The sequence below is a fragment of the Motacilla alba genome, chromosome 2, assembly GCF_015832195.1.
Source record: "Motacilla alba alba isolate MOTALB_02 chromosome 2, Motacilla_alba_V1.0_pri, whole genome shotgun sequence".
Taxonomy (NCBI): domain Eukaryota; kingdom Metazoa; phylum Chordata; class Aves; order Passeriformes; family Motacillidae; genus Motacilla; species Motacilla alba.
In genome coordinates this window covers 59620322-59631935 of record NC_052017.1, presented here as the reverse complement: position 1 = coordinate 59631935, position 11614 = coordinate 59620322, and positions in this window count along the sequence as shown.

Below are 11614 nucleotides of genomic sequence, written 5' to 3'. Positions count from 1 at the left end.
CTGAACCATCCAGCTTCTCTTTGAAGAGATTCTGCACTAGGTACCTGCATTGCAAAAGGTATCTGCAAGAGGGACTTGAGACACCACAGCTTTCTTAGTATCCTGCATAGTTTTCCCTGTTTTCCTGTTTCCTCCAATGACCTATTTCTGTCCATTTTTAAGAGACCAACTAATCTAATTTCACCTCTTGCCAACATCAGATCTTTACAAATGCATTATAGAGATTCAAATCCCTGATTCCTCTTGCCTTTAACTGGGTCTAAGAGGGTTTTGTTCAAGATGCTTCGGATCAGTGCATGAGTGTAAACCTCCTTTTGTAATTAAACATTTTAGAAGAACAATGTAATGAAAAAGAAATAAGAATATCCTGTGGCTTGTTTCCTTCCTTATATTATTCACCTGCCAAATTATGTCTCTATATAGACATATACATATGTACAGCAGTTGAACAATATGAGTGTTCACACCATGGCACAAATCTGCCCAAGACAGTCCACATCAATAACCAGTAATGTACTTAGCCCATATCCCTAAGGTGAAAAGCATCCAATAGTATTTCGTGTACCTTGCTGTTGCCTATGGTGATTGTGGCAGGTGTGATGATATCCAGTCCAGCACTTCCCTTGGTTCTGGCACTGAGTACACTGCATGAGCCTGGAAGGGGTAGCTAGACCTATTCCCAAGCCCCCGGCAGCCCTCTTGGGGGCAGTGCTCATCCCTTGCTATCAAACTTAGGGTAACACTGTTTGGCATAGTGTCCCCACCTTCCACAGCGTACATGTAGCCTGACAGGGTGTGCCCTGTTGTTCCCTGGCACTGAAAAACCACCAGGCTGATTAGGGCAATTTCTCTTTAAATGCCCTCTTTGACCACATTATAAACAACTTCTGGAGATTTGCACAGCTGCAGTAACTTGTTTTGTAACCTGCTCCATTTAAAATTTTGTTGTCTTGACTTTGCTGCAAGTCTTAATCATATCTACCAGAGTACGATTCTGCAGCAGCAAAAGACTTGCCTACACTCTGCATTAGCATTATCCTTAGCCAGATGTAAAAGCAAAGTTTCGGGCTGCTGTGTTATCAACTTGTTTCTCAGTCACCTCTCTAAGGTGATCTATAAAATCACCTAAATGTGATATATGGCTCACTAAACTTCTGTTTAATCATTGTCCATGACTGGCAAAGAACCCCCATATCTGGCACATGCTGCATAGCAAGAAACGCGAGCTCTTTTCCTTGCTGTAGCACTAAGGGGTGCAACCTGGCTTGGTGCTGTGGGGTCCTATTTGGAGGGTCTTCCATGAGCTGGGGCGCACCCGCTTTAAAGCAAGGGTCATCCTGAGAGTGTTTCAGATTACTTAAGGCAACCTCATTCACTAATTGTCTCCACTGTGAATCAAAAACCAGCATCTGATTTGGGGAGAAGCAAATCTGTTGACAATCAAAGGGGTACTCATTAGTACTCATTTACTCATTAGTAATCATTTACTCATTAGTAAAGATACCTCATAGCATAGACTGACCGAAATGAGAAGTAAACCCATGCTACATCACCATGTTTCTTAAGTATTTGGTCACACTCCAACGAAAAGGTTCCCATCCAGAATGTTGCCATTAGTTCGGATCATGGGACATGCTAGAATCTGATTTTCCAAGTCTAGCTCCCCTGCCCTCCTGTGCTTGTTCATACAATTTTTCTCAAAATCTTTTTGGATCTGCCCCTCTTACCAGAACTGTTCACTGGTTCTGGTGCAAGTACTTCCTGCAGCAGAGGGGCAGCTGGCAGACATCTTGCTTCCTTTCACTCTGCTGACTCCAATGAATTGATCAAAACATGCTCTGGTTCTGAACAGGATGCACCATCAGCTTTTGCCAGAAGGGAGTGTGCTCGCCCAGCTGCAGCCTCAGCACGACCTTCACCACAGCACTTCTCTGGCTGTAGAGCACAGACAGGAGCCATCTGATGTGGCTGGTACAGCCCCACCAACTCTCCTTGGGGCTCAGCAGTCCCCACTCTGCCTGCAGCAGCAGCGCATGAAAGCAGCTCCTGGTTATCTCCATACTATTCATGGTGGCAGAGGCGGCTGTTTGTCAAGGGGAGCTGTGGCAGCTGGCAGTGCTTTCTGAAAGACCCGCATAGGCTCCTAGCTGCCACCCCAAACCTCTGTGGCTGCTGCAGTCACAGCGACTTCACCATGGCCAGGCTGGACTGGCACTGTGTCCCAAGACCTTAGAATTTTGTCATCAGTGTTTGGGGGAAGAGGACAAATCTCAGGTGATACTATCAGTTTAGGACCCTTCACAGAAGGAACAGTTATGGAGAGAGGAGAAGACAAAGGGGACATGGCTGCAGCAGGGGAGTCAGCTGCTGGAGTGGCAACTGCAACTGGAGCTGGGGGAGCGACAGTGGCGACTGCCACTTCTCTATAGTCCTATATTTGTAATAAGTTATCCCAAACTGCACACCAGATGTAAGCAGCCCTGCAGCTGTCTCATCCCCCAACATAACTGCATCCCACAGTGCATACTCTGCTTCTGCCCATGTTTCAACAAAGAAGGCAGTGTGTTCATACTTATGCCATTTCATCCACAACAAACAAACAAAGTGTGGAGCAACCCTTCCTTACACTTTTTTCCTTTCCTCTGTAGAATTTGCAGCAGGACATCCAAGATGGACTCTTCCTCTGCCAATATCTGAGCCCCCATTTCTGAGCTCCCAGCTGCCCACCTGGGGGTGGTGTGCTTGTTTGAATGTTACCTGCTCAGTTCCTCAGGCTCTTGCCTGGCTCAGTTCTACTGGCCCCCACCATCTTACTGCTTTTAGTTCCACTGTCATCTACTGAAATCACCTTGGGAGAACATCAGGGTCATCAGATGACAGAGGTGGAGGTACAACTGACACCAGAGAAGGCTTCAAGCATCAGCACTTTATTGTTCTTCAGTACAGCCTTTTACACCCTTCATCTTACATGCCTTACACCTGTGTGCCCTCTGTACCCCTTTGTGATTGGTCTGTGCACCTCGGCACCCCATGTCTCATTGCTTTCAATGCTGGTCGCCTGTCCTGCACAGCTGTAGCTCATTGGGAACGAGGCTTGGCCTCAGCCTCACTCCCAATCACCACAAACTGTGTGCCTACATATCTCCTTATCATAACAACTAAAATACAGCTTGGTGGTTCTGAGGTAGTTTATTGGTTATATATTGCAGTTTATATTGTATAGAATTCTAATTCATGATACCCAAGCTTATGTTATAATTTCACAAAAATAGCTTAGTTTTTTCTTCCATTGCCATGGAAATCCACAGAAAACAGGGTCAGTCTTCTGTACTTTTCTTTTAACATAATACTTGATAAAAAATTTATTTCATATTTATAATTCTGCATTCACACTACTTCCTTCATTTTTAGCTGTTTGACTGGGATTGTTAAGCCTGAGAAATTTGACAAAAAGAAAAAGTGACTATCAGCTTTTAGCTCAAGCATTTCTTTTTCTGTAGTAAACAGTATTTTGTAGACGATTGTTTTCAAAATTTATGCAGACAACCTGTCATCTGTCAGTCAGTGTTACTCAAGTTTTGTCCATGCCCCTAGGAAACATGAAATATTTAAATAAGTACCGCAGTGTAATTTATTTATTTATTGACTTATTATCTTTGAATCTTATGCAAAGTTGCTCTATACATTCTCACGTTAATGTTTTTGCTATTGTTTTTACCAGTTGTAACTTTGCTGGCACCATTGCTTTTATGTAGAGCAAAGGAATTTATCGCTTCAGCCTGTCCCAACATGTTCTCTTCTCTTTACAGTAAAGTGATATTATTTCTCACTGTACTTCAGCTGCCAAGTGGAAGACACAGAGTGTATAAAGTAATTTAGAGATGACCTTTGAGCTGCTTATGGGAGTGTAGTGCATAACAATTTATAAGTCATTATAAACATAATAAAATTTTAAATGTATTCTTATTTAGGTTACTTGATAGAAACTCCTTGTGCTTACCCACAAAGGAGCAGAAAGAGGTGGCTGGAGGGGACTCCAAAAATTACCCTGCCAGGTTGCTCCCAGGCCCTCACAGGAGCCATCAGCCCATCAAGGGCTGGTCTCCACAAGCCCAGAGGAGCACATGGATAGTCAAAGGCAGACAGGAACCCAAAAAGTGGATTCAGACTAGGGGAAACCCTGACTGGGCCCTCCTTGGGCAGCCCCAGGAAAGCCTCAACCCCACTGTGTAGGATGACACACATTGTGATGAATTGGTTTTTGAGCACCTTGTGACTTTGAGCTGTTAGCTAGGAAACAGGGCATATTAAGGGAAACAAGGCAGTGCATTTTGGGAATGCACAGGACTTATTATGGGATACTTAGGGGAGAAATCAAAGGTGAGGAAAGGGAGAGATTTAGATGATTTGGGGAGGAATGAGAATGGGAAAGCAGGAGGGAATAAGAGGTCTGGTATCATATATGCTTCTCTGGCCATGACCTGCTCCTCATCAGTCTATCTTCTTACTAAAAGCCTTTCTAACCCTTTTCCTGGATGAGGGATTCTCCATTTGGTATGAGATAGTGGGGTTTGGGAGGGTCTGGGTGGCAGTGACTGGAGTCACATCATGGGTCAGGATTGCCCCTGTGTCTTTGTGCCAGCCACTGGAGGTACCAGAGTGACTGAGAACCAGTAACAGCCCCTGGAATAGGACCATGGGCCACAGGGACATGTGACCCTGGTGCCAGTGGCTGGACTGAGCACCAGGTGTACAAATAAATGCGTGTGCATTACCACAGGTCAAGCATGACTAGACAAGGAGTAGCTGAAATTACTTGGGATCTGTGGGTGCCTCTGAAGGTGAGACCACAGTGGGATGGGCTACCAGGAGAGTGCCAGCTGAGGAGATCCACCTATGTGTCACCAGGTGATCTCTGTCCTGCGAAGTGCAAGTGCTTGGCTTCTGCTCATCGCCTGGTGCTTCTTTTTCACTTGTGTTTGAATTCGTTATGCCAAAAAGCAGAGGTTTGTTCAGAGCGCAGATGGATTAGCAAGATGGTTAGAAAAATGAAGTGGAATTTTGTGGTCTGGGAAGAAATTGAAACCTTTCTGTTCTTTCCCACTAGAGGTCTCTGCAGATAACGCTGAGAAACCTGAAAATCTCTTTGCCACTGACAGGTCTGCTGATGTCGCTGTTTCTGTGCAGACAGCTGCTTGCAAGACAGACGCTGTACAGACACTTTATAATCATAATGTGAGTAGATCCGATTCCCCCAATACCCAGTGGTAATGTTTGACTGATTGTCTGACTGATTGTCTTCTGTGATATTGCACCAGGTGAGGCTCTCAGCTGATGTCTTCCACTAAAAAGACTAATTTGAGTTTCATAAGTACAAGAAAACCAGAAGGACCAAACAATAGAGAGTCTTAAAAAATAATAGTGAGTTATCTTTGGTTTCATAAGGATATTCACCCCAAGAAAAAATCCTTTACTTCTAGTAGATCCTGAAATCACTACTTTTAAATTCTGTTAATTTTAGCAGAGTTACTGGTGACTTGAACTGGATTTACTGGTTCTTCCCTTTTTCAGATTTCTGTAATTGCATTTGTTTGTGTGATGTCTCCAATATGGCTAGCCATCTGTGAAAAATAACTGACATTAAACACACTACCAAAATTCACATTTATTTAGATAAAACCTGCTTTGTTTAAAAGAGCATTGTAAGGTTGAGTATGGGCACAGGTAGCAATACACTGCTTCATACTTTGGGAAGATGGAATAATCTTTCTCTTCAGAACTGAAATTTACATTTCCTGTTTATTACTACATGCAAATATTCTATTTTGGTTTTAATTTCCAGAAATGAAAACTTTTCCATATTTTGTAAACTGTCTCAAATTCAGGCTTGCTAAGTAAGCAGCAGAAATGAGCATGCCCTGCATAAATGGGACAGAGTAATACTCTAAGCACATAACAGAGGGAGAAGTACTAGAGCAAAATTTCTCAGGGATAAGTAATTTGCAAAGACCCTTTGGCTATGTTTAAATGGTAAGGCTGCTGTGCTGACTTTGCACACAACTAACAGCTGGGTGCATTTGAACAACTCCCTGCCGTGCCTATTCTGCCTTGGTTTCCACTGGAAGGAAGGCTGGATGTGTAGGCTGAGGACAGATGGACTTCAGGAGCCCTGAGGGAGGCCATGGAGCACATCCAGTGATCAGGTTTGATGTAGATCTGACACTTCTGAGGCAACTGCAGAGAAAGCAAGAAGAAAAATCCTTTCTAATACAGCATCAATCTAATTAATGTTGTGGAGGATTTGGGTAGTGAGTAAAGAGGTTAGATGCAGGGACACAACCTCCTGTGGAGTCTGTGATTGCAGAGCAGCTTGGAAAGAAACAAGTCCTCACTTTCAGATACTTTCAGCGGGCCTCAAGAGCTGGTGCTCTGTGAGCAGGGTCTATCGGAGTGGAGGACGTGACCAGAATACAGTGACACAAGACCTGGGACTGCAGGGTTTTGGAGCACATATTACAAATAAGCTGTGTTGGTCTACTCCAGCAAAGAGAAAACTCTTTTACAGATGGTCAGACTTCTCTGCTCTCTCTGTTTCAGAGCTTGCAGTTTCAGGTTTCCTCTCAGCAGGATATTTTGAATTACTGCGCAGCATTTTTTTTCTGCTGTGACATTAGATACATTCAAGTTAGTCAATGACTTTCAACATCTCTTTTTTTCTTTTTTTCTTTTTTTGGGTACAATTTTGTATAGAGGAAATCTGCTGTATTTTACGTGTCAACAGGGATCATAGAAGTGTATGACACATTTAATTTCTGTAGTTGTAGAAATCTTGCTACTACTTGCCAAAATACTACTTCTACATTCTGGAAAGTTTAGATATAATTAGTTCTCGATAGAGTGGAGAAATATAAGTTTGGACCTGAACCAGAAAAGCTTGTGGGTCACAGGGTAACTCATCCTGTCTACAAAATAAGAGATCTCATTTTGTCCTTGAGGGTATCTGCTGAGTTCATTGAACTGTATGTGGATTTAGGGACCTTGTATGATTCCAGTCATCCCCTTCATTCCCAGAGCAGTCTAACTACCAAAGGCCAGGCTTAAGGCTGGAGGTAAATGGAAATGTGCATGAAGTGGATTCCTTCAGTTTTATTATTGCTGTAACTCCAAATTAAATGGTAAGTATTTTACATTGATTATCAAGCAAAATCTGAGCATTTCCTATTGACAGTACATTCATTAATATATTGCATAGGAGAATAAAAGTCAGCTATTACTGTTCTCAAAGGACAGTACTACTGTCTTCAAAATCAAAATGAGCCACAATGAATTTAATGCAGTGAAAAAGACAAAAGTGCAAATAATCTTATTAAATGATGGTATATTTTACACCCCCATTCAGTAAAATATTTAAACCAAAATATAAAAGAAGGTGCCTTGTTCCATTGGATACTCACAGCTCTAAAGGTAAATGTGATTTAAGTATTATCCTGAAATACAGCCACTGAGCTGCATCTATGCACCTGAAAAAGATGTAGGCATTTCTTTTGCAAATAACAGCAAATTGCCCTGAAGGTATTGAAGTGGCATTATATTGCAATGTTGGCTAATTTTGAAATATCTTATTTACAAAGATTTATGCAATATCTGATGCAGAGTTAGAATCCTCCTGTAGCAATATGCAGCATTTCTTAATTTTAAATATGTATATTCATATTACTTTTTATATATGTATGTGCCACATTTTTCTTCTCATTAATGAAGTTTGACAATTTGTGACAGGGCAGAAAGGGAATTCATTATATTTAGTAATAGAAAACCCATTTCTCATTTTTCGAGAACCAAGCAGCTGCAATGAAATTGCCTAAACCACTATATCACAATTCCCCACCTTTGTGGTTCTTAAGGTCACCCTCAAGGGTCTTCAATTTCCTTATGTTCACAGCTTGGCACCTGGTAATTTTCAGAATCAGAAAATATAAGGAAGCTATATATTTTTATTCTAAGAAAGATTTTTTTTTATTTGAGAAGAAATAAATCTGTCAGGTTGAAAATATTAAAAAATCAGAAGCTTGACTGTAATAATCACAGCAATGTCAATGCCAATTTTGTTTAGAAAACTTTGGAATGAAAATTTTCTGCATGACAGAGAAACTTTCCCTCTTCCTGAAAGGAGTTGTCAATGTGTAAGGGAAACAGGGTGTTATTTTCATAATCAGTGGAGTATAAGAGTAATTTATGATAATAAGACTGCAAGGCACCTAGCATTACTTTTCCTTAAAAAGTTGCTCATTATTCTGGATGCTGACAACTCCAGTGGACTATAGCAGCTGACATGAAAGAATTTTAGTTGTTTAGATTAAATTTAGAGGAATTTTCTCTCTCTATAAAACCGTTATATACTTTGTATTCCAATGTTAATTATTGAGGAAATGCAACAATAGGCAATAGTAGAGAATTAAATTGATTTCCTAAAGAATGTCTTCAGACAGTCTCCAGGTTTATAAATTCCAGTCGCATAAATTGAGAAAAATACATTATTTGGGCTCTGCAATGTGATAAAAGAAGATGGTGTTTGATTTTTTTTCTGACCTAATTTCTACTGAAGATAAATTTTCTTATTCTTTCAGTGCATGACTTGAAATAAAGTACAAACAAACATTTATCTTCCAGTTAAATTTTTGCTATTGTAAGTAGTAGACACTGAATATGAAGACAGTAATTAAAACCAGCAAAAATTTGATAGATAACGTGTTGAAAAGCTAACAGCTTTGTATTTATTCACTCTATTGCAATACAAGCTGATCCAGAAATTCAGTCATGAGCCCTGCCCTATTGTCATAATCAATGTCACTACTGACAATGCTGTTCAGCATCAGATTTGTGCTCTTCTGTGTCCTGCCCTGCTCGACCCAACCAGCTCAGCCCTGCTTGGACTTGCCTTCCCTCAAATCCTCTGTTCCCGGTTCTGGGTCAGCACCTTCAGATCCTTAAAGAAAGATGTCTGAATTATGTAAATAATTGAAATAGAGGAAGAAAGGCAAATAAGTGAAATGAATAAAGTTTGTTTGTGTGTTTAGGTTTTTTTTTTTCCTAGTTTGATAAATAAAAGAGCTTTCCACAGCTCCATCAGGCAATGTAGAATTATTTGCACAAGAAACATAGTAATTTCAGTACTGTGATTAATACACAGATTTTCTAAGACGTTGTGGAAAACACCTGAGGAATATTCCAGTAGCTTATGGTTCTTATAGAGAGGACTGAAGCAGTGCTCCCAGCATGTCTTACTTTTCAGTAGGGTTAAGTTGGCACTGAAATATTGAGAATTATCTCTCATGGATGTCTGTAGCTATAGCAATAATCAACTAACTATCAAAGTAAATAGCAGGTAGATTATTGTCCTGATGCCACTTTTTATTACTTCTGATAAATTCCATCAATATCTTGTTTTATAGTGTTTGTTCTGCATAGGGCTTGCCAGTATAAATTATTCTTACAAAAAAAAATTTCACATACCAGTACAAACTGTTGGATTACAGTCCAAAGGGATATGATTAATTAATATGATTTACACAAATGTTTTAATCCTTCTGGATGTACCTTCTGACATGATTTATTTCCGGAATGCTCACAATGTGAATTATGGAGGAATTTTTCCACGTATATATGTACAAGAACTGAAATTAGAAGCCATCTCATCTGTGGGTGTTTTCTTTGTTATACATCTCATTCTAGGTAGCAATCTTCACAAACAACTCTGTTTTTCTTCAAAATGCAAGTTCGTTTTTGGCAATATCTTTCAAAGATAATCTTTATGTATCCTTCTGTATGAAAGTGAATTTTATGGGACATGCTAGTCATACCATTACAGTACAGTAGGAAAACCAGCCTGTTCAATATGTATCTATAAATTTACTGGTGCAACTACTTTTAGGTATGAAAAAACAAGACAAGAACAACAACAATGAAAAGCAAACATTTGTCCTTCTCAAGTTTTTCTATGGCTTTAAAAAGATATTGGTCCTTATTTAATGAACATATTTGATAACATATTTTACCTTAACTTAAAATCATTAACTGTCTCTTTTAATTAATTTTCTATTATTTTACCATAATGGCTTTGTTTTATTCTGAAAAATGTGAAAAGGGATATTTTGATATTGTGTTTGGAAATTTATTCACATCTGTATAAATGCAGATGTGAATGGTGTTACATGTGTTTGATATGGATACTTGTTTTATATTGGTGATATACAGCATTTTTTCCCCAAGTATATTAAATTTAATAGCAGATACTAGTGATGACTATTAAGATTGTTATTGTACTTGTCTGTCTATAGTTTTGAATTTCTTGTGCTTCACTGATGAAACTTAGTTGAATCAAGTTACAATGCAGAATAACAGCTTTGATTTTTATCACTTTGAGATGTTATAATTATTGGGAGAATTAAAAAAAAGTTTAAGAAAAGAATTTAAAGGGAGAACCATCATTATATTTCAGAGTTGCCGCTGAGCATCTTTGAAGTGCAATGGGAAGCCTTTGTTGCTAAGAGTATCATTATTTTAAGGGACATTCTGCACAAGCATGTTGTGATTAGTGCCTGTATAAATCCAGACTTGGAGATGAGATCATTAATAGTGCGAAATATGGCGATATCACTAAGTCTTTGCAACATTTAATTTCACAAAGGTTGATTTCAGAATTATGTGGTTGAATTTCTGTCACAATTGTTTTGGATGTTTTGTTGTTTTGGATGCTGTCCTGTTAAATCCCCAGGTCTACTATTTTCTAGCACTGTTAGCTGCACACTTAAAACTCTTATAATCTTCTGTAACTCACTGGTGCTCCAGCTCAGCTGTGCATGATAACAGCTAAGCATGTAAATACATATCACATCACTAGATGTCCTCCTCTCACAAAATTTCTTCTCCTCAGTTAACAAACTGATGATACTGTGTTAAAAGAGAAGACCTATGTACGGCAATAACAGATGGCCAGTGCCAACTCATGCAGTCACAAATGACCTGTTCCTGAAAAACAACCTCAGGGTAGGTCAGAAGATCTCTGCAGTTATGAAGCATGTTTTATTGCCCACATATTGGGCATAAGTCCCCATTAAGGACTGCGGAGGAACTTCCTATCATTGCACGTGGTGCAGAAGCAGGACAAGGCCCTTGCTGGGCCTTACTAACTCATAAAATCGCAGACTGCCTGAATGTCTAAGTCTGATTATTTCACTAGTTAAGTTTTGCATGCACCAGTTTTATGGTGCTTTTTGATCACAGATGCATAAACCCTAATGAAAATTTCTTGCTTGAGTGTTGTGTGGCCAGTGGCCCACCTGTTCTTTGCTGCTGAGGAAATGCAGGGAGTCTTTGCTGGTGTTTAGTGCTCTGCAAACCAGGCTTTTGGTTTATTTTTCCCAGAGGGTGTTGTATGGATAGTCATCCATAGAAGATCCACATGGAAGAGGATCAGTATTCATAGCCAGCAGGGAAGAGTGATCTGCAGGGCCTTCTGTTGCCACAGTGGTGCAGACAGCTTCCCTAGTGAGATCCAGCCAATCTGCTGTGTGCCTGGGGTGAAGGGTCTATGGGGTGGGATGGAATGTGTGTG